General features: G+C 41.1%; 1 protein-coding gene across 1 annotated transcript in view; it reads left to right on the top strand.

Moving 5' to 3' along the window:
- The window catches only part of atxn1a (ataxin 1a), a 111,774-nt gene that overhangs the window by 9,827 nt on the left and 79,695 nt on the right, over positions 1–22,252 (top strand). The window contains exon 2 of the mRNA XM_074686757.1: positions 21,938–22,118. The gene's annotated coding sequence lies outside the window, so the exon portion shown is untranslated. The remainder of the gene's footprint in view (positions 1–21,937; positions 22,119–22,252) is intronic.

The raw sequence follows: 22,252 nt of genomic DNA, 5'->3' as shown, positions 1-22,252 counted from the left end.
AGTAGGTGGGTATTATGTCTGCTGTTTGATGGTCTGATAGTGTACCAGTGTAGTGTTTCTCAAATGGGAGTGCTTGTAAGTAGTGCTAAGGGTACAGAGAAGAGCTGCAGAGGGAACCTGAGTTGTTTTTTAAATGTCAATTGCCGCCCTCCAAACTTTCCCTGCATGAGTGACGTCTCTTGAGCCTTTTTAATGTTAACACAAATGCAGTGAAAGTAAAGAGGAATTGAATTAGTATGAAACATAGATATACACAAATATGCAAATATTAAAGGGGACATATCATGCTGATCTGTGATTTAATATTTACATATAAATTGATAAAGTTGAAAACAAGACCTTTCACCCACTGAATTTTCAAAAAATGAGATATAGTATTTTTTCTGATATCCTAGAACGAGATTTGATGCCTCTGAAAATAGGTCATTGACATTTGGCCTTGAGATTTCAACCTCAATGACGACATGAGGATCCTCTCTTTTTTTTGGAGTAATCTGATAAAGCAGCTCCTCCTCTGTGAAGTCAGTTAGTCACACAACCGCCACCGAGGGATACACCCACCAAGAGCCGAGTATAAATAAAGCTCCCTACTAGCTCTGGCTAACTTGACTGAGTGTTAACATAGTGACAAACTGACGGTAGAGGCGATCTTTAGACTACACTTTCAGCATGATGGATAAAACAGACAGAGAAAAGTGAAGGAGCAGGATGGAGCCCTGTTACAGAAATAGCTCATTGGTGAAGTCTGGCTATATTTCCATGTATAAACTATACATGTTACAGAACTGGTTTGACTCACCACACTGAAGCGTCCTGAGATGATCTGTGTCAAGGTGGATTTTCTTCCTCCTGAGCTGCAGAACCGTCTGGGTCTGACTCAGGGTCCAATACAAAAGGACGTATCCTACACTCTGCCATTTTATTAGTGCTATCAATGCCTTACGGTGAAGTTTTGGCAAACAGCAAACTCGCTCGGTCTGCTCCATTCAGTGTGGCGATTTTGTAAATACTGCCATGCTGCAAAAACCGCCCCCTGGCTCTACCCCCTCCGCCCCTCTGATAGAACTGACCAATCAGAGCACAAAGGGCTGTGACGTTGCGAGGTTACTGGAGGTCATTCTCGAAACGGAGCGTTTCAACGAGATCTTCAGAATGGCCTAAAATGAGGATATTGAGAACGCTATTGTGGGGCAATGAAGGAACTAAATGACTTGTACTGAGGGCAGAAATGCTTTACAGGCATCCTAGTCTGGCATAGTGAAAAGGAGAAACAAGCATGATATGTCCCTTTTAAGTGTTTTCATTTGAATGCTGAGATTTTGTTTTTTAAACTGTGCTCCTGTGAACTGATTTAATGCCTTCGTATAAACTGAGTGGTCCTGACATCTGTTGTCAGATGTTAAAATTGGCTTTTGTGCTCTCCACTGCTCCCCTCAGATGGCCTGACCCATAAATGTCACAAAAGTGAAACTCAGATGAAAAAAAAAAAAAGCTTTTGGGTTTCATGCCACTTGTACTATACTGCGTGATCGTTAATGTGTTCTGAGAGTGTGAGAGTTTTATATTTCCCATAGCACTTGAAGACATCTTGCATGGAGACAGATTCTCAGTGAGCTTGTACTACGCCTGCCTGTCAGATGTGCAACCACTAACCTTAAAAAACAAACAGCACAGCTCCTCGCTTCCAATCAAACCTCTCATCACCAATTAGCCTGAGAAGAAACAACAGACTGTTTTTAGAGTGAAAAGGTGCTCTCCTTCCTCTCCTTCCTCTCCTTCCTCTTCTTCCTCTTCTTGTTTTAAGGCCACACGGCATGCCGCTAGATCTGCTACAATGTGCCCCCACACCACCTTTAGCGTGGCTGCGTGAGACGCATACCCGAGTGCATCTTGCAACCTGACAGCACACGCCACCTCAAACTGTACACTGCTGCTGAAAGGATGGCAGCGAGAGAGGGGGTGTGTGGGTAGAGAAGTAGTGTAACCCTTTTAGGAGACTCTGCCTGGATACCATTTACACTTACTTAAAGCAAGAGGACGGACTGGCATGCAGGGAGGGGATGGAGAGCTTGTGTTTGCACATGTGGGTCAAGGGTGGAGTCATTTTGAGTGAAGAGAGCATGCAAAATTCATGTTGTTTCAGGCCATCAGACTTGACCCAGCAAAACTCTCCTGTCATAACTGCTGTCACTAATGCAGCACACATACGTTAACTGTGCAGTTGCTTATGAGTGCAAACTTTTATTATAAGAGTCGTTCTGATATAACAAGCAAAATGTTGAATTAGAGGTTTGCATGACCCAGTGATGCTGATGCTTCTCTGACACAAAGACTCAATTTGAAGGTGTAACTGAGACAAGTGTACATTAAGTGAGTGTTTTTGTTTTGTTTCTTATAAAGAAAGTCTTCACAGACTTCATTTTAGCTAGATTCATCTGGAATGTCAAAAAAGTATCTTATTTTCAAGGTATAACACATTTAAAAAGTCAAAATTGCTTGTAATACTTATGCCTACCTAAGGGGAAGTCTTTTTTCTTGAATGGGACAATATCACTACTTGAGGAAACTGAACTTGTCAACTTTCCCTTTTCATTGGCAGTTTTTTTTTATATCATTAACAAGGCTTACTTTTGCCTCCTAATGTAATTAAATATGGCATTTTCTGCACTTTTTGGGTGAATGTGGCATAAGTTAAGCCTAATAAGACAATTTTTGCTACAAATTGGAATAAAACTCTTGCTTGGTTTTTGTAGTGAAATCACATACTTGACAACTTAGGTGCATTCAAGTTGCACTTAAATGTGGACTGTGCGTTGACATAAATTGCTGACAAAATTCTGCCTCGATAGCTGCTGCTAGATCATCCCACATTTGTCAACAGAGCTGTCAATCATGACATCACATCTTTTTGCATCAAGTTATACAAACTAAAAGTAAACTTCTCTATGAAATGACACTTTTTCAAACTAAAAATCAGCACAATGAGAAGACTACACGGAGTAATTTGGGATTCATGCTTCATATGCACAGCAGCCATTCACAAGGGGGTGCTGAAAGCTTTGGCTTCACTTTTAAGGAGCAGTTGTGCCATCCATGTATTTATACACTCTGTGGCTGAATATGAATAAAGATTCTAAGTTAACAGTTTCTTGAATTGGATCCTTTTCAGTCAGTTTTCTTGTTAAAACCTCAATAAAATGTTAGCTTTTAAGTTGTACATTCAGTAGTAGAGAGGACTCAGGGCTGATTTGTTTGTTGATTAGCATTCATTATAATGATATTAAAACGTTAAAGCTACACTCAGTGCTATCTGTTCTTGGAGGTGCAACAGTGCAAGGTCTCTTTCTAGCAAACATTGATCTGTTGGACACTGATCTGAGGTTGGTCAAACTGACCTGAACTCTCCAACCTTTTTTCCCACAGAGCAAAAGTTATCCTGAACCCTGCGACCCTTATCATTTGCTAATACCCTGTTGGTGGATTAACAGTGTAGTGTATCACTGCAGCTGTGGGATGCTGTGAAATGCCTGTTACAGATAACTCTGACTCAGAGAAAGGGAGAGATGACAATAAGGACCTTTAGTATAAATCCTTCAGGTGATTCAGGCTCTGCTTCCCTGGAGGTTCCCTCCTCATTGTTTGCATCACAAAGTTTTACGACTCCTTGGTGGATTTCTTGGAAAACATTCTCAAAAGAAGCTGTCACAGGTTTTTAAAACGTTACAGCTAATAGTTGAGGTTGTCACTGAACAGAAGGATAAAGTACTGTTTTTTAATGCAGGCTGTAAGTTTGAGTTGTGTGGAAATGTTGCTCACAAAGGTTACAAAGCCTGAGTCAGCTGATACTATCACACAGCTCGGTTATTAGTGCTGACTGCTTGTGTTTATATTTGGTTGTCTGGGTAAGTAGTGAGGGAACTACATATGTCAGGGTTGCCTGAGTAAAAGGATAAAATACTTGAGAAACATCCTTTGTGCCAGTTGCAATATTCAGAGAATTTGTTGGAACCTTTCAGAATAATCGTAGTCCTTGTTTGAAGCTGTTTTTTTTCTCTTGATTCAGGCTCCATGGAGCTGCAGGATTTCTTTGTTTCATTGAAGCCTCTCTTGGAAATGATCATCTCCTCGTTGACCTCTCAGTCATGTTGCAACACAAGCACCTGATGCGTCAGTCAAAAAACTGGACACAACCACAGGGTTAAAGATTCACATTGCAAAATTGTTCTCTCAATCCCTGAATCACAACACTGAGTCCCACAAACGACCTGTGCTCTAATTCCCAGAAACCTTGCACAAGGCTGCTAATGAGCTCCTGGATTTGCAGGTTTTTATTTGAACTTTTTGCAAAGGTCCTAAGTGTGTTTGTCAAGTACAACACATGATTAGAGTCCACCAATAGTAACACTGCTTAGTCCCCTCTTGTTGGGCTTCGTAGAGGAGATTTGGAGGGTTTATGTTGTGTTGTTTACTTCTAATCTTTTAAAACTGAGGCACAGTTTCATAATGCCTCGTAAAAAGTAGTAAGCCTGTGTGTCCTGTGCTCATTTATACGATTTTCTGTTTGTAAGCTCCACGGGACATAAAAGAGCTGTTTTGACCAGATGTGGCTGAGCTCAGACTGTCTCGTTTTCTTTGAGAATTACCTTCGGCTGTACAAACATACAAACACAATGAAAGATTGGGAACATGTTCTGGTGTCACATTTTCATCTCAAAAGCAAAGTAGAGGACAGTGGTTGGTGAGCAATACATGCTTGAGACGTAGTTTCATAAAAACTCTGGAACATGATGAAGTGTTGGGACAGTTTTCTGAATGAGACGTTTAAAAACGTCAGCTCTGTTGTGTAACATGGAGAAGTGATTAAAGTTTGAACAAAATGTGGTCCGATTTGAATTCTTTTCAAACAACTCAGAAACATCTCCTGTCGAATAGATAAGTCAGTCTTTTCAGGCATTGTGAGTCAAAACAGATTCTCAACATTAGCGTGAGACTGACCCGGCCAAAGTATGTCTGACAGGTTTCAATGAGTTGTTATTCTGAAACTGTGCAGTTTGCTCCAGTTTTCCACCTGATTGTGACTAAGATGAGCTCCGTAAAAATTGTGGAATTGATTCATGACAGATGTGGAACAAATTTCACAGTTCATATCTATCTTGCTTCTTGGAGCAAGTGAGCAAAAAGATTTTATTTTATCTTATAATCACCTATAAATTTAAGGAAATATTTACCCAGTTTAAGTGTGTGTAATTCTAAGGCCATCGAGAGTTGAGATTTTTTTTAGCAACTCCTCGAAACACTGTGGTGCAGTTCCCTCCAGCTCCCAGCAGACAGTAAATATTTCACTCTAGCTGCGCAGTGGTGTTAGCCTCAGTGTTAGGGATGAGTATCATTTGAATAGAGAAAGGCCTGTTTGTTTTAGAATGAATGTGTAATGGTTCATTTAAATATATGCAAACAGCACTGGAGAACAGTCATGCTGTTTGCTCTGCAGCGCAGTCCATGGAGCATGTAACCCTTTGTGCGTGCTTTGAGAATTACAGGATGACTTTAAGGCTCATTTGTGCAATTTGGTGAATCAGGCTCTGAGAGTTCAGACTAATGTATGAATACTAGAAAAGCTATACTATCTCTTAAATTTGCAGATGTTTATATAAACCATTTCACGGTCAAAGCTTAAACATGGAGATGTTCCCTTTGCAGAGGAGAAAGAAAGAAATCATAGCATTCAAAATACTTAGTATTTTTCATTTTGTTATATCCTACTGCTGTTCCCACTTAGCGACATCACTGATTTAGCTCTGACATCTTTTAATTCAATGGGCTCTTTTTCTATCCTCAAAATCAACCCTTTAGTTTCCCCCAAAATATAATTGCTTTAGCTTAATTTAAAATTTGCTTTACGTTAGAGCTCTTTTTATGTATCACCTGACTTTCTTACTGATCTTCTAGTTGTGTAGGAAGCTTAATGCTGATTGGTCAAAACCTTGTGACGACATTTACAACTTTCTATAGCATGAGCAACACCAAAGACAAACGGAACACGTTTTGTTAAATCAGTTGATTGAAAAGAGTTCAAAGAGCTTAGCTTCTGCTTGTTGACAACACAGACTGTAAGGTGAGTTAAAACAGTTAGCTGCTGTTAGCATCAGATTGGTAAACAGTATGTCTAAAACATTAGTTTTGGTTAGCATGCTAATCCCGCAGGCCAAACAACATATGTATATATATTCACATACTAGATTGGTTGCTAGGCGCCGCCCTGTTGGCTATGACTGCCTTTTGCTGCAGCTCTCTCTTCTTTGTCTGTTTCTTGTAATTTTTTCATCTCTTTTTCGTAATCTTTGTATTTAGAGTGGGTCATTGCTTTGCATGGCTCATTTGTTGGTCATGGACACCAAACTTTTTGTGGGTTCAGTGATATTTTTACTATTTTTACTCCCGTTGTTGTCTGGAGGTCATACATGTAACCATGGCTGCATTGTTTAAATGTGAACTCAGCTGTTAGCAGCCTTGCATGCTAACTGATGCAAGGCCTGATGTTTCCCCACAAGGTGAGGGAAAGGAGGTGATGACGACATGCTGGTTCTCAGGTGTGAGCTAAGAAGTGACAGCATGGACCCGTCCTTCCATTCATCATAATTGGGAACTTAAGATCTATCTCCAATAAGATGGACAAGCTAGCTGTGCTAACCCAGCAACAGAGGGAATACCACAGGGTAGAGTAGCATCATGCTATCTACAGACATGTCTAACGGACCTAACATCAGACATCAACGCCACATTGGAAGAACTTCATCTGCTGTGAGCAGACAGGAACCAGGAGACAAAGAGTGAACTTTGTTAAAACCTTAAACTACTAGCCAGGGAATAAGTGTCCCCCTCCACTCTGTGATGGGGTGTCTGGATCCTGTTTCCCATACCTAATCGCTCACCATACATCGTGCCTTACAGGTTGTATTAAATCACAGCTACAGGGTTTGGGATCCTGTTCAGTTTATGTGGAGGCATGTGGTGCTTCATATTAGGAGTATAATTTAGATAAACAAACAAACAAATAAGACAACAACCCAAAAAGGAGGAAAGCACCAGGGAAACTCTAAGGGTATATTTTAAAGATGAATGTCTAGCCTGGCCAGCACTCCTCTCCCCTGCTGCTTTATCGGGGAATCACTCAATTATTGAACCAATAGGCCACTGTGTGGGTTGTTAATGTGTGAGTGTGAGCGTGAACACTTATTGGACATGGAGCTTGTTGGATGCAAGAGTGTGTGTGTGTGTGTGTGTGTGTGTGTGTGTGTGTGTGTGGTGTGCATTCAGGATGGGCTAAAAGAAACTGCAGTAATTCACCAGAGCTAAAATGTGCGCCTGCCCCACTTCAGTCTTTTAATCATGTATAGACACACAAGCCACTCCCATGTGTCTCTCTGTGTGTATGTGTATACACATGTGTGTGTGTGTGTGTGTGTGTGTGTGTGTGTGTGTGTGTGTGTGTGTGTGTGTGTGTGTGTGTGTGTGTGTGTGTGTGTGAGTGTAGTGTAGTGTAGTGTATTTGTGTTAATCCGTGAGTGTGAGCAGGTTTGGGTACAGTATGTGTCAGAAAAGATTGCACTTAGAACTCCCTGACTCCCGGGAGATTCTGTGAGTGTTGTGGATATGTGTGTGTGTGGATATGTGTGTGTTTGTATGTGTGTGTGTGTTTGCATGTACTTTCCTGTGCCTATGACTCTTCTTCCGCATGGAGGAACAGAATCAGTAATGACACCGTCCTTATTTAAACTCAGGTCTGTCACTGGCTCTGTTTGTGATTCACTGGATCGAACTTTGCTTGTTTCCTGGCCTGACATTAATTCTTTAAGATTTAAAGCAAAGGAGGTATAAGATAGGAGCTTGATGATATTTGTTAAAGCAAGTCAATATTGTGGATATGTTAATTAAAAATTTGGGGCTAAATACTTAAACTTAAGCTTCAGCCTCACTAAAATGTGGAATTTAAAAAGCATTAGAATTAAAATGTATCACCAGACTTCAGTACCTGCTTTATAGATCATTTCTCCATGAAAATGTAAGATTTTAAACATGTTTAGTTATGGTTTTCAGCTGCTTTTTATGTCTATAAATGTCTGCATAGTTGTTATATCTCACAATATGCTTGCGAGACCTCCTAACAAAGTAATCACACTACAGGCTTGTAGCAGGTTGTAGTCCTGTGTTTCCCCTCCCTCTGACTCTTACACACCCAGTCTTACAAGCTGCCTCGAGCAACTACACACTTGTACTTGTAAAGAAAAGCAATGTACAGCAGTATGTCTAGTAATGTACAGCAGCAAGTTTCAGCATGCCTCCTCTCTCTGAGGAGATGGCTGTTGGATTTTATGTTGCACAGATAACACTAATGCCATATATCATGTTGGGTTGATGCTGTGTTTGGAGTGCCTTTTTTTTTTGCAATGAAGCGGGGGTGCCCTCTTTTAGCATAGAGCAGGCTATGCTTAGCTGTAATATTTTGAGTCTTATTTCACTGTAAGTTCTGAAACTAATCACAGAGATCCCTAATTTTGGATGGTAATTGACAGTCATTGGTGTTGAACTTGGTTTATTAATACTGTGCCTCAAAATCTGAATTCCCAAACTATTCACAGGAATCGTCACGGTAACGTTTTTGGCTAGCATCAGCACCAACTGCCATAGGGTGCTGGGGATTTTGGTCTTGCAAGGAGCAGTTTAGTTTTAGTTGTGATATTGAAAAAACAAGCCAACCCCACATAGCTATTACAGGCCATTGTATTTATTGCCTTAAAGAGTGGGTGTAATGCTTTCTCATTTTTTTGGATATGGATATAAAGTAAAAATGCTGGATGTCCTTACTCAATGTGTGCAGCTTTTCAAACCTCTACGTATTCATATGCTGTAGAAATCCCTGAATCCATCTGAACCAAGCGTAAAGTGGTCTGTCCTAAAAAAAAAAAATAACACAAGTTATTCAAAGATATTCTTGAGAAGAGCTAAAATGATGAGGACATCACATAAAGATCTCCTTACTGGTTTATGACACACTGGAGGTGTGGGCCTCAAACACAAAGGTCTGCTTATAGCTTTGCCCCCAGCTGGTTTCTTGCCAGCCGGCCAATCAGAGTGAAGGGGGTTTAGAGCTGGGAGCTTTAAAGAGACAGAAGCTAAAACGTAACATTTTGGACAGAAGCTACAAAAGGGTTTTTCAAAACACCAATTTGAGAAAGAGATGTATTATTATTAGCTGTAAATCATTCATTGTGGTGTAGGCCGTACACTCCATCCGTCACTCAGTATTCAACATCTGTCACTGTCCAGCTGGTCAGTGGTTCTAAAGCCTTGCTCTGCTGCATGTCACTGCGACGGTCACATGAGCATGACTCATCACTTTGCTAACAGCTAGCTGCTACTTAAACACTCTTACATATTATAGTGAGTTATTATCCACTTGTATCAATTAGCAAAGAGTTTGGTGTGTGTAACTTTTGCATCCGGCTACAACAGCTGGTCAAACCTGGGAATTTGGTCGTGTTTTATGTTCTCCCCATGCACTGGGTTGTACATTGAAACCCTGACATTTATTGAAGCTCCACCTCTGCATGGGTTAACCCTGCTGTTAAAAAAAAAAAAAAAAACAAAAAAACAAAAGCCCCTCTGCCATCATCAGTGGATACTCGCTGCTTTGAAATTGTTCGCGAAGCATCTTGTTGATCACCATTCAGTTGTTTTGTCTTGCACCATTGTTGTGAGCAGAGACATGAAGACGTCAGTCAAAAGAAGGGGATGTCAATCACAAAAAGGGCGATGTCAGTCGAAGGAAGGAGCTGTCAATCATTTTGTGAATGCCCCACCTACACAATTTTTAAGAATTGCTCTCAAGAAGTGACCTGATTTTTCGTACTTCATTGGAATCATTATGAAAGTCAATTATTTTTAGTTTCCGTGCTTTTTAAAACACATTTATGGGGTTTTTGAATCAGATCTTGCTTGAAAACACAGAATCCACCTTTTAATTTGCCCCATTGTAAAGAACGATCAGAAGAAGTAAGAAAAATGAAAGCCTCTTTCAAAAATCTGCATGTGATGCATGCGTTCTCCCTGGTCTCTCTTGAGTGTAACTGCAGGCAGAGGGGAGGTCCCAGCAGGCGTGTCGGAGTGGGACAGTAGTGCAGCACATCTCCTGCCTGTCAGGTATTGACAGCACGGCTCACTATGGAATGCCAACAGGCAGGCAGGGTGTGGCTACGCTCTGTTAGCAGCTTTGACCCTGTGGCCTTGGTTATATAACTGATTGTCAGTCTTTTGTAGCAGAGGGAAAGAGATAACAGTGTTTCATGATGTGTCATGCGGCTGTAGTGACGTAAGATGAAAACTCAAGTCACATGAAGCTCTTACACTATTTATTCTCTGACTTTAATGAAGATTTTAAATGAATCCTTCTTTTGCATGTTTGTGAATGATAATGCAGATTCAACTTTTTGTGCAGATTAGCATCTGCATAGCATGCAAACACACATACACACACACACACACACATACACACACACACACACACACACACACACACACACACACACACACACACACACACACACACACACACACACACACACACACACTCTCATATGTGCTGAAATCTGCAGACAACACTACAGTCAAGGTTAAACAAAGATAACCAGACTTTATTTGGGTTAAGGGCAGTGCAGCAAGTTGGAAGTGAGCCATTAGCTCACACACACACACATACACACACTCAAACACACATAGTACACACACCTGTCAGTGCTGGCGTCTGCCCAGTCCTCTTTCTCTTAGCCTCTGTGTTCCTTTGTCCTCTCTGTCGTGGTCATCAGACTTTGTAGCAGGATCTCCAGGGACAGCTGGTGGGCCAGTGTGAGCACCTGCACCTTGTTTGTGTGTGTTGGTGTGTGTGTGACTCTATTTCTTTGTCCACCTTTTTGTGCATGGCTGTGCGCATCAGTGGGGTTGAGATGGAATACCTGCAGTGTTCTGGCTCGATGTGTGTGTGGTGTGTTTTGTGTGTGTGCATGTGAGCACCTGTGCTGCCAGCAGGAAGCTGCCACAGCCGCTGTGCTTCATGACGTATGCTGGTGGCTTCCTAAGGTCGTGCTGTGAACCCTATAATAACTGTTATCTTCTTAAAGTCGACTCACCTCAGCGGCCAGAGGAGGAAATGAAATCAGAGGAGAAAAGACTGGAATATATCTTCCTCATCAGACAGGTTGGACGTTTGTCTCTCTCTGGACAAACACAAGAAATGGTAATGATAAAAACAAACAACAGATAGACTGTGTCACATTATAACATAATAAACACAGTAAGTGTGTGGCTTTGGTTGTGTAATCAAAAAAAATCATTCCTAAAATTGAAAATTTTAATGCTAACACATAACTTTTACAACTTTTGCTACATGTGTGTGAGTTTTTGTATCTCTTTTAAGTTGTTATATTAGACTGAAGCCTGCCCTCTGCAGATCTACAGACTTCAGTTCAACAACTCACTTTATGTAAATTTTAAATATAAAAGCATGCAACCCAAAGTGCTTAATAACAGGACGAAGAGACAGCAATTGATTGAGTTGTAATAATCTAAAAAGAAATGAATAGATAAAAGATAAACACTCAGTAGGAGTAAAATAAATATAGGTGATTAATAGGTTAAATTAAAAGGTAAAAACAAAGTTAAAGAACTGTTGTCAGGTGTTGTGTGGCCTTGAGCTTACTAGCTAATGAAGCATGCTAACGCTTTCAGCTGAGCAAAAGACAATAGTAAACCTGCTAATCAATAACAAGCTAACCATTTTATTAGCATATGAGCATGATAGAGAGTGGCCTTTATCTCCTATTTACCCTAACTTCTTCATTTGATATCATTTCACTGCATCTAAAACAAACAAGCAATTGATCAAACTATGAGCTGAGATTTGTGCCACTGGAAACTGTCAATTATGTTTAAAAAAATGATACTCTGAAATTCAATTTAAGCTCACACAATTTAGATTCAGTTTTTTATGCTTTTCAAATTTAACATAATAATTCAAATTCAGTTTCCATTGGCACAAACCTCAGCCCATATCAAAAGATGGAAATATGGACAGGCCTTGGATATACTTCAATTTAAACAACAGTAGATCTTTGGCTAGCTGGGCGCCTAGGGTTGCTAGGTGCCGCCCTGTTGGCTATGGCTGGTTTTTGCAGCAGCTCTCTCTTCTTTGTCCGTTTCTTGTAATTTTTTCGTCTCTTTTTCGTAATCTTTGTATTTGGAGTGGATCATCACTTTGTATGGCTCATTTGTTGGTCATGGACACCAAACTTTTTTTGGCTTCAGTGATATTTTTACTACTTTTTCTCCTGTGTTTGTCTGGAAATCCTACATGTAACCATGGCCGCATTGTTTACAGGTGAACTCAGCTGTTAGCAGCCTGCAGCATGTCAATGCTAACTTGTCTGAGGCCTGATGTCTCCCCACAAGGTGAGGAGAAAGAGGTGAGGATGACTGGTTCTCAGGTGTGAGCTAAGAAGTGACGACATGAACCTGTCCTTCCATCCATCATTATTGGGAACGTAAGATCTATCTCCAATGAGATGGACAAGCTAGCTGTGCTAATCCAGCAACAGAGGGAATACCAGAGGGCAGAGTAGCATCATGCTATTCACAGACATGGCTAACGGAGCTAACATCAGACACCAACGCCACATTGGAAGAGACAGGATCCAGGAGACAGAAACTAAACAAGCTGCTGAAGAAGCTCAGTCCTGGACCCTGTGGAGGTGGAGGCTGGCTGAACTGGACAATGATGGACAAGCTGTCATCATTTATTTTCTTATGGACCTTTTTGCACTTTATTTACACTTTCTTACTTTTGTTTTCTTGATTGCTGCTGTGACTTCAATTTAGCTGTACTTTTTTACAGTAAAAATAACGTTCTATTCTATTCTATTCTATTCTATTCTATTCTATTCTATTCTATCTAACAGACAATAGCTTGTTAGCAACAGCAGTTTTGGTTCATCAGCTCCCTGTCAAACATCCACAACCTAGACATAAACTTACATCTTTCATTTCAAACATCAGAGAAAGAATGATCACAAATTAATGATTCAAAAATTATTTTAAGTTATGAAATCACTCCAAATTAGAAATTAGTTCTTCAAAATAAGCTTGTTCTTTGATTTCTTTTTAAAAATACTCAAAAAAAACTGGCCGCTATGATATCAAGATGCAGTGAGTTGCAGAATTTCCAGACCTTACAACAAAAAACTAAGGGCATTGAGATCTCACAGAGACTTACATGCCTCCAAAAGATACACAAACGTTCTGTTGTGTATTCTGTCATGCAGCAACAAAAAAATAGGAATAAAACATGGGTAAAAACTACCACAAGCTTGTCTTCATTTTCAGTTTTTTGCTTCGGCCCAGGGTGCAGTTGTGTTTGGTTGTTGTGAGCTTTATTACAGAAGCAGTCTGACTTGGAATAGTAAATCTTAACTGAACTGCATGAAACAACAGGTTGAGTGATTTGAATGATGCTCTCACGTTTCATACAGCAGGCGATGGTTCAGCTCCATAGATTTGGAAAGTCTCCTTACTGTCTTCAGCACATGTTGCAAGAAAATCATACTTATTATTCACAATCCATGTAGAGAAAGTTTGTTTCATTTTTCAAATTTACCACTTCATCCCCCCTCTCTGTGTGTAATATGCCACTTTCTTTTGGGATTGGTTTAAGTACAAAATCTGTGTCAGCATACTAATGTGTGATGAGAAGCCAGCTCTTTCTTTACAATAAGAATCTCCAAGGTCCCTCCCTTCAGGTCATCTCATGACAAATTAGCATTTGATTCTTCTTCAGATTTAATCTCCAGCCTGTAGCTTTGTGTTTGACCCAGTTTTTGCTAATCACCACTAATCACTCATCTCCAATCTTGATCCACGTACATGTATGTAGTTTTACTTTGGTTTTTACATCGGCCTCTCTCTCCCAGGATCGGCTTACCATCACGGCTGCAGGATATTTTTCCAGCGAACACTAATTTTGACTTATACGAGCAATTAAGCCATCAGGAGCAAACGTCTCTCTCCTCTAATGAAAGCCTGACAGACAAGTTAAAGAGCACAGGTTGGCTTGTCATCAGCGCGCTCTGACAGGAACGAGACTGTGGGGGCGATTGAGACTAAAAGTTTGTGTCAAGGAGTAAAATGAGGTCTGATGGAACCTGCTGTTACAGGAGCAGCTTGTGGGCGCTCGCTCTGATATGGTGGAGGAACATGTGTAACGTGGCCGTTGCATGTGTTGTCAGAAGAGGCCTGTTTACTATCCTTTCACACTTAGCATACTTGTTTTTAATTGGTCGGTTGGTCGTCTTTGCTTTGATATACATTTGAGAAATCTATAAATATCTTCTAGTTTTTCAACTTTCTATCTCCACTGAAAGATCAAAAGCAGTGTGTTATTACTATGCATGAGAGGGCTGCATATATGTCTTTTGATTGTTTAAAAGATGAAGTTTAAGTTGTAAGTTTTGTGTGTGAACGTCCTTGTGTGTGTGTTCCCTGTGGGCACCCCCTCCCCAGCATTTTCCCCTAATTCCAGTGTTGTGTGAGTCTACAGGGAACGATCAAAGCCGGCCCCCCTGCAACTTTTGCATCTCCAGGCCCTGAGCGATAGCGCTGCTCAGTGCTGACTAACTCCCTCAGGTGGCAGCTCGTGCTCTGATGTTCAGCTGCAGCGCATGCTCTGACAGTCTCTTTAACACACGTGTGTTTGCAGGTAAATCCTGTGCTCACAGAAAAATGCTTGAGTGATATTTTCTTCTTACTCTTTTTTTTTTCTTTCTTCCACACGGCACTGATGGTGTTTCATGCTCTGTATTTTATTCCCCCTCGCCCATGTGCCTGTCACGTGTCACTGGGATGTTGTTATGTTATGTTTTGATGTGTTGCCCTGGAGAAAACCAGCACTAAAATGAAGGGATAATGACAAAGGGCGCAAAAAGCGAAAGAAGAAAGAAGGAACAAGTAAAGAAAGATGTTGGTTTTGATTTAGAAACTTGCTTTGTCAACATAAACTTTGTCTTTTGATGGCTGAGAGCAGATGCTTGTCCTGAAGACTGCTGGTAGCTCTTTCTTTAAACTAAACTTTCTTTAAATCTTCTTTATCTCTGAACTTGTAAATTACCATATAAAGCACACAGTTCAGCCTTTTTTAACAGTTTAAGGCATGCATTAAACATGTCTGTAACAGCTTCAAGGAAATGCTGGATTCACACCCCGATATGTAAAGACCCCTTAGCAGGAACAGAGAGTGAACCCCTGCTGTATTTTCCCTCAGACAGCAGGTTCCCCGTGATGTCTCAATGCAGAGTTTTATCTTCATTTATCTCCCCACGTTATCTCTTTTGTGTACACAGTGTCAGAGTGTCACTGTCTATTTTAGCTGCTCCACTATCCCTGCTATCTAGGTTGCCTGGCATGCTGCAGCATTGTGCACACAGTATGAATGGAAGTAGAGACGTGTATATGTGTGTGTGTGTGTGTGTGTGTGTGTGTGTGTGTGTGTGTGTGTGTGTGTGTGTGTGTGTGTGTGTGTGTGTGTGTGTGTGTGTGTGTGTGTGTGTGTGTGTGTGTGTGTGTGTGTGTGTTCACCAGCAGGAAAAAGCGTGATCATCAAGTACACAGAAGCACATTTAAGCAGCTTTTGAGAGTACTGAACATTGACCTGCAGTGATAGTGCTGAGAGGTTAGTGAGTGAGTTATATCACCAGGAGGCATTCATGTTTCTCTTTGAGTCTCATGTATGTGTCTGTCTTCTTTTATTCCCCTCACTCTCTTTACTTTTCTCACTTTATTCAGTTTTATTCTGAGGTTTCCTGCATTTGTATGTAAAAGGAAACTGTTCTGGCAAATCATTTAAATGTAAATTTCAGTTTTAACTGTTTGTGTTTTCAGCAAAAATTTTCCTACAACAAAACCCCAGAAACAGAGCGCTGATGTGGCCTGGCACTTCAAGTGTGCACACCATGAAGTTAATCCTTTAGCAGTCTGCCCAGATTTGAGTCCAACCTGTGGCCATTTCCTGCAGGTCACTCTCCACTCTCCCCCTGTTTCCTGCTCATATCCACTGTCCACTGTCCTGTCCTCCTCAATAAAGGAAAAAACAAACAAATGGATGGATGTTTTATTCCATGTCAGTATTGTAGACATATTAAAGAGGAAAAAATATTTTAGATTTTTTTTTTAATCATAAATTTGAAAGAAAAAAAATCTAAAATTGTACAAAATAACTATTTACATTTTTATCCTCTCTAAACTTTATTCTTTTAGAAATCTTGATTCCATTCTCATTAAATTATAACTGTATTTTGTTGTAAAACAACCTCAGTTTTTGTATATGTATTCTTGTAAGTTTCTAAACCTCTTGTCATAGTATTGAAACTTCATTTGCATCAATTGACTTTTCTTGTTCTTGTCAAACCATAGTTTCATTCCTGTAATGTTGTGGCTTTTTTTCTTCTAATGTTTTGTTTTTTCATTTTAAAGCTAGAACGCGCTTCATGTATTTTTTGGAAATACAGGTTTTTCCTGCCCCCTTACTCTAACCAGCCATGCAGACATAGTGGTGCAGTGGTTAGAGCTGCTGCCTCACTGTCAGAAGGTTCCTGGTTTGAACCCCTGCATGTTCTCCCCTGTGCATGCACAGTTTATCTCTCCAGCCTTTGTCTCAGGCCCATTTACATGACGCCGAAAACTGTCAATTCCGCAAACATTTCGTTGCGTTTTGGCCTTCCGTTTAGATGAGACCATGTTGCATTTTCATTGAGAACGCAAACTTTTGAAAACGCTCCCCAGAGTGGAAAGATCTGAATCCGCTCCTCCATCCAGCCTTGTGTAAACACAGAGCGGATCGTCTCAGGGTGAAATGCTGACGTCACCGCATGCGCACTCGAAGTTTCAGGTGAAGGCTCCGCGCGCAGCCACATTTCCAGTTGAGCCATTCCGGTCCAGTAGGTGGCGGTAATGTGCGTCATAGTTGGATTGCCAACCGTCTCACACAACAAAACGGCAGAAAAAGAAAGAACAGAAGAAGAAACTTGTCCTCCTGGAGTCGTATGAACGCGGATCGTTTTCACGCCGTCCTCATGTAAACGCGGGTGGCTTTTGGAAACGCAAAGGAAGAATCTTTGCGGGAGTCTCTGTGTAAACGGGGCCTCAGTTTTCTCTTCATTTTAATCCTGTGATAGACTGGTGACCTACACAGGGTTTACCTCACCTTGTACCCAACGACAGCTGGGAGGGGCTCTAACCCAATAGGACCCTAAATGGGCGGACAAATAGATGCTTTTTCAGAATTTTAATGTTTCTTGATAAACTTATGATCTTAGAACTAAAGTTTTGTTAGTTATAGATCTCCAAAAGTAGAGCAGATATATTGCTTGTGTAACACAGAGAGGAAGTCTAGGCTGTGTGCGAGCAGTCTGTTGATGTCCAGGTAGTTTCCGGTCGTGATGTGTACGGTCTGTGAACTGGAGCCCGGCGTGCGATCCAAGAACTTTTCAGCACTCCACTGTCCTTAGTGTCCGGACGCCAACACTGATGACGCATTTGAAACCAGAAAAACAGCTTGTTTGCTGGAGTGTATCATTTGCAGAATAGCCGGGGTTTCAGTGGAATTCCCTTCAGAGGCCAGCCGCCTTCTGGTGCTTTTCGTCCAATCCTTTTTACTGACTGTTTATTAAATTTTTATTCATCTGCGCTCAAAGATACAAATAAAGAACAAAGGCAGCATAAGGAAGGACAAGTTTGGGGAGCCAAACTGGCCCACAAGGGAGCACGGAGTGGCCTCATCTCTTCTTGAAGACAGAAATTAATGGTTTAATTACATAAACACGGCACAACAAATATGTGTTTGAGGGCACAAAAGCTCATTTGACATAAACATGACAGACATTAAAATGTGTAAACTTATTTATATATAACTTTGCAAAAAAGCTAAGTTATATACAGCATGCTCAGAATAGAGTCAAGTTGCTCCTGTTCCTCTCTGGCTACTATCGGTGTGGATTCTGTGTCAATGGTAACAGAAGCATTAGCCAGACAAGCTAGGTCGGGGTGTAATCCTGCAAGAGATACTGCTCTGCTTCTCATTACACACACACACACACACACACAGTCTCATATGCACACACCATCCATGCTTGTGTGCTTTTTGTCGACAGCTGTGCTCACTGTGTCACCAAGAGTGCATGTGTGTAGTGTGTGTACGTGTGTGACAGAGGGTCAGCAGGCAGGGGACCAATAGTAGAGCAGACTGAAAGGGGCAGGGCCCTGTTTCATAGGTGACACACACACTACCCACTCACACACACACTTTATCTGCCCGTACTATTGAGTGCATTGTTGTTCGACATTCATGGACCTGAATCCTAAGCTGCTGATTAGGAGGAAAAACTTGCGGTGGTGTGTGTTTGTGTGTGTATTTACAAAGCTGTGTGTAAAAGGAGTTCACAGCATGTACGCCACTTTTGTTTCTCCATGGAATAGATTGACAAGGTGAACCCAGGTGAAAACTATGCCCTACAAAAATATACATTGATGTGTGGGCTGGGATTTGAACCTTCCAATACAAGTCCTACATTATGCAGAGAGGGGGAGAGGATGCATCATTCTGGGATGGATATATGTAATTTTTCTTTTATGAATTAAATAAAGGAACTAAATGTGCTCTCTGTGTTCAGAGTTGAGCGTTGTCGTATGAATAATCCAGAGCTGTGTGTTTCTCGCTTTCCACACATTAGCACACTTTTAAACTCACTCTCTGTTTTTTTATATTTTGTTCTGGGGGCTCAGCTATTAGCGGTTTCAGAGACTGATGAACAGATCACACTGTTCCATAAGCTCACCCTGTCTCTTATCAACTCACAAAGTTCACTACATGTATTGCTATTATCACAGGTGCACAGCTTTCACAGCATTTTTGTATGTTGCTGTTCCTGTGGGAAAATGTAACTTCAAAGAACTGGTGACAGTTTCAGTGTTTGTTATGCTAATGAGGCTATAAATGTACGCTTATAGTACAGACAGTGAGTACAGTTAACGGTTTAAGCTTTGTAAAATAAAGTGTGTAAATATAGGAACGTCTCTGCTTTTTTTCTGCGTTGTCCATTGCATCACAGACTTTAAAGACCAGAGTCTGCTATTGAATGTGTGGTTGTTTTTTATACACTGTGAGCAGCTTATATTCAATCCCCAATGTGAACTGATTAGTGAACTGATAAGTAATGTGTATTACATGCAGGGGCGTCACCTGTCGGGTGGCAGCTTGAGTGGGTGGCGTGTCGCTAGCTAGCTAGCTGGCTATTCACAGAGTGCTGTATCCAAACACATTACGAGAAAGTCGAGAAAAAGACGAACAAGCGACAGGGATCACTGCAGCCTTGAGAGGATTGTCAAGCAAAACCCGTCCAAGAATTTGGGAAATTTTACAGAAAGTGGACCCTTGTGCCGATCCACTCCTGAACCAGGGATGTGGACTTATTACCTGGTGTAATGATCCCCCACTGAGCAGTGTCTCTTTAAATGACATTTGTTCATGTTTACTTCCATGGTAACGTAAGGTCAGCGTTGAGGAAGTTTGGTCTCTCTTCTTGGGCTGGATAGGACACACAGACAACGTGTTTGTTATATTTTCTTTTGTCTTAACGTCTGAAACAACATATGAGCAGTGTTTGAGTTTTCCCTGCATACAATAAACGTGCAGTGCAACGGTAAGAAGTTGTTTGAAGCCCTGTCTGCAACTTTATTAACCTGTGGAGAACCCCCCGGGGAAAAAGAAGTTGACTAGTGCTCAGTGGTTCACAGTCCTCGTTTCAGATATGAGTTATTTTGCTTGACAATTGGAAAACAAGGAGACAGGGTCTGGAGAAAGAGTGCTTGAAGTTGCTTGATGTCCTGTGTAAACTTTTCATGGTCAGTGATGGTTTGGGGCACAGTCTTAATTACAGTGGTGGCCTGGCAAAGGTGCTTGAGGGGAGGGGAATAGTGGCAAAACCGCTCGATTAAAAACTAACAGGACCTGAACTCCCTCAGAGAATCTATGGGAAGTTGTCACAAGGATGATAGGAGACACCAGGCCCTCCATGCTACATGGCATTGATGCAGTAATTTATCTCACAAAGTACGTAGTGGATATAACTCAACAGAAATAAACCCATAAAATATTTCACTTTGTGTGTTTGGTGAAGACCGAAGTCTTAAATAAATGTTTCCTAGAACTGTGAGGGTGTTTTTGTGTGTGTGTTTCGAGTTTTATGAGCTCAGTACAAACAGGAAAAAAGGACCTGTCAGTATCAGTTTCCCTGCTTGGGGCCATGTTGTCACATGAACAACTGACCTGATTTTTTTTTTTTTTTTAGTTGCCTGGGCGATGCCTTGTTTCAGGGTTCAAATTAACACTCTGTTTGGCCTCATGACCTTGGGACATGTCTTTATCACTATGGTAACAGCCTCCGGGGTTACTGTAAATGAGGAAAACACTGAGCCTTTTTCCTCTGTGCTTGTGCATCATGAGGTACTTAACTTCAGTTTTTCACAGAGTGACTCTGCAACACGCTCATAAAGTCAGACCCACATCCAGGGGATGTTGAATACAGTAGCTGTCTCCAGGCAGGGTCACGACAGAGGTTTGGGATTAAGATCTACTTGGTGCAGGATCGTAAACAAAAGTTTGGGCAGTGCCTGGTTGTCAAGCTTCAGGGTAGCTTTTATTTCCTCAGATGATGTTTGCAGAGTAGAGAAGAAGCTGAAGGACATTGAAATATTTAATTATATCTGAGTTTAAAGAGAAGGTGAGATGCTTTCCCTTATTTTTACTATGGGTGTAAGGGAACAATACTAGATGTCTTTACTAAATGAAGGCAAGATTTCATTTCCTCTGTGTCACCTTCTAGTTTTCAATTCCTGAATCTGTCTCCACTCTTGGAATAGCATTGGATCTTCTCAAGGGTACCAGAGGGACAGTTTAAAGGCTAAAAAAGTAAAATACTCCCTCTTTAAATCAATTATAAAATGGTAGATTCAAGTAAACTGTGTGCCTTCATAGGGCACACTAACAGATTCAAATCAAGAAGCACCATTTTTTTAATATAAAGCTAGATTCCTCTCATGCCTCAAATAAACAAACAACAAAAAGAAATTTCTGTCAGTACCAGCTTGGATTTCATGATAAAATCTCTCCGTTTACCAGAAACATTTGTTCAAAGTCAAAAGCCGTCCACCAGAATGCGAACCAACTCATGAAAGAGATCTAAATGCCTCCAAATGACTATGTTCAAAAATACAGGGAGGACACACGCCTCAAACCAGTGTCTCATGCGGGTAAACAAAGCGTGGTTGCCATGCTGATGGGGCGTCGGAGTATAAATAGCACGGCTGTTTGTTCTGAATACTCCTGAGAGAGACAGAGACATGGAATATCAGGGAGACGGTGTGTGAAATCAGTCACACATTGTTATGAGTTATTTAGTTTGAACACAGGGTTGGACCATTCTGTCTGGGACACTGTTTAGCAAGACTACAGTGGCAATAAATATGAATCCAAAGTCAACACAGTGTCGATATTAATATTTACACACATTAATCTACGCCATGCCTGCCAGGACTGTGTTGTGATGCCATAGCAGCAAATTGAGTCAGAATAACAGCGTATGAATGTTGCTCTGGCATCTCTTATCTAGATTTATTTCATGACACTTTACATTTTTCTTCTCCAATTTGACTTTATTTTGGTTATGCAGAGAAAACTGAACAAGACAAGACAACGATCATACCAGGAAAGATGATAATGATTTCCAGAGAAGATTGATGCTAACTGTGCTTATTTTCCCAACGGTTTCTCTGTGTTTCTCTACAGGGAATGGTGACATCACCTGCAGACAGACGGACGTGGACAGACGGCGCAGACACCTGGAACGCTTCCCTCCCATTGGTGGAGAGATCCAGACATCACACCAGAAACTGCAGCTCCAGGCGGATATCAGCTCTCAACTGAGCAGCAGGCTCCACCTACGAGTAGCTCTGCCTCCTCTGCTCAGGTATGACTCGTCGTTGAGGTTTTGAACTCCAGCACTGAATATCACTCCTGGCTGGGTGTAACGTGTGCTGCTGAGCATTTATTCTGTGCAATGGTTGTGATGGAGCACCAGAAGAGCTGATGTTTGAATGTGTG

Source organism: Halichoeres trimaculatus, unplaced genomic scaffold (assembly GCF_033239565.1).
Source record: "Halichoeres trimaculatus isolate MK-OKI-2021-1 unplaced genomic scaffold, fHalTri1.1 fHalTri1_scaffold_14, whole genome shotgun sequence".
Lineage (NCBI taxonomy): Eukaryota > Metazoa > Chordata > Actinopteri > Labriformes > Labridae > Halichoeres > Halichoeres trimaculatus.
The sequence above is the reverse complement of the archived record's forward strand: the minus strand, read 5'-3'. Positions and strand labels throughout refer to the sequence as shown.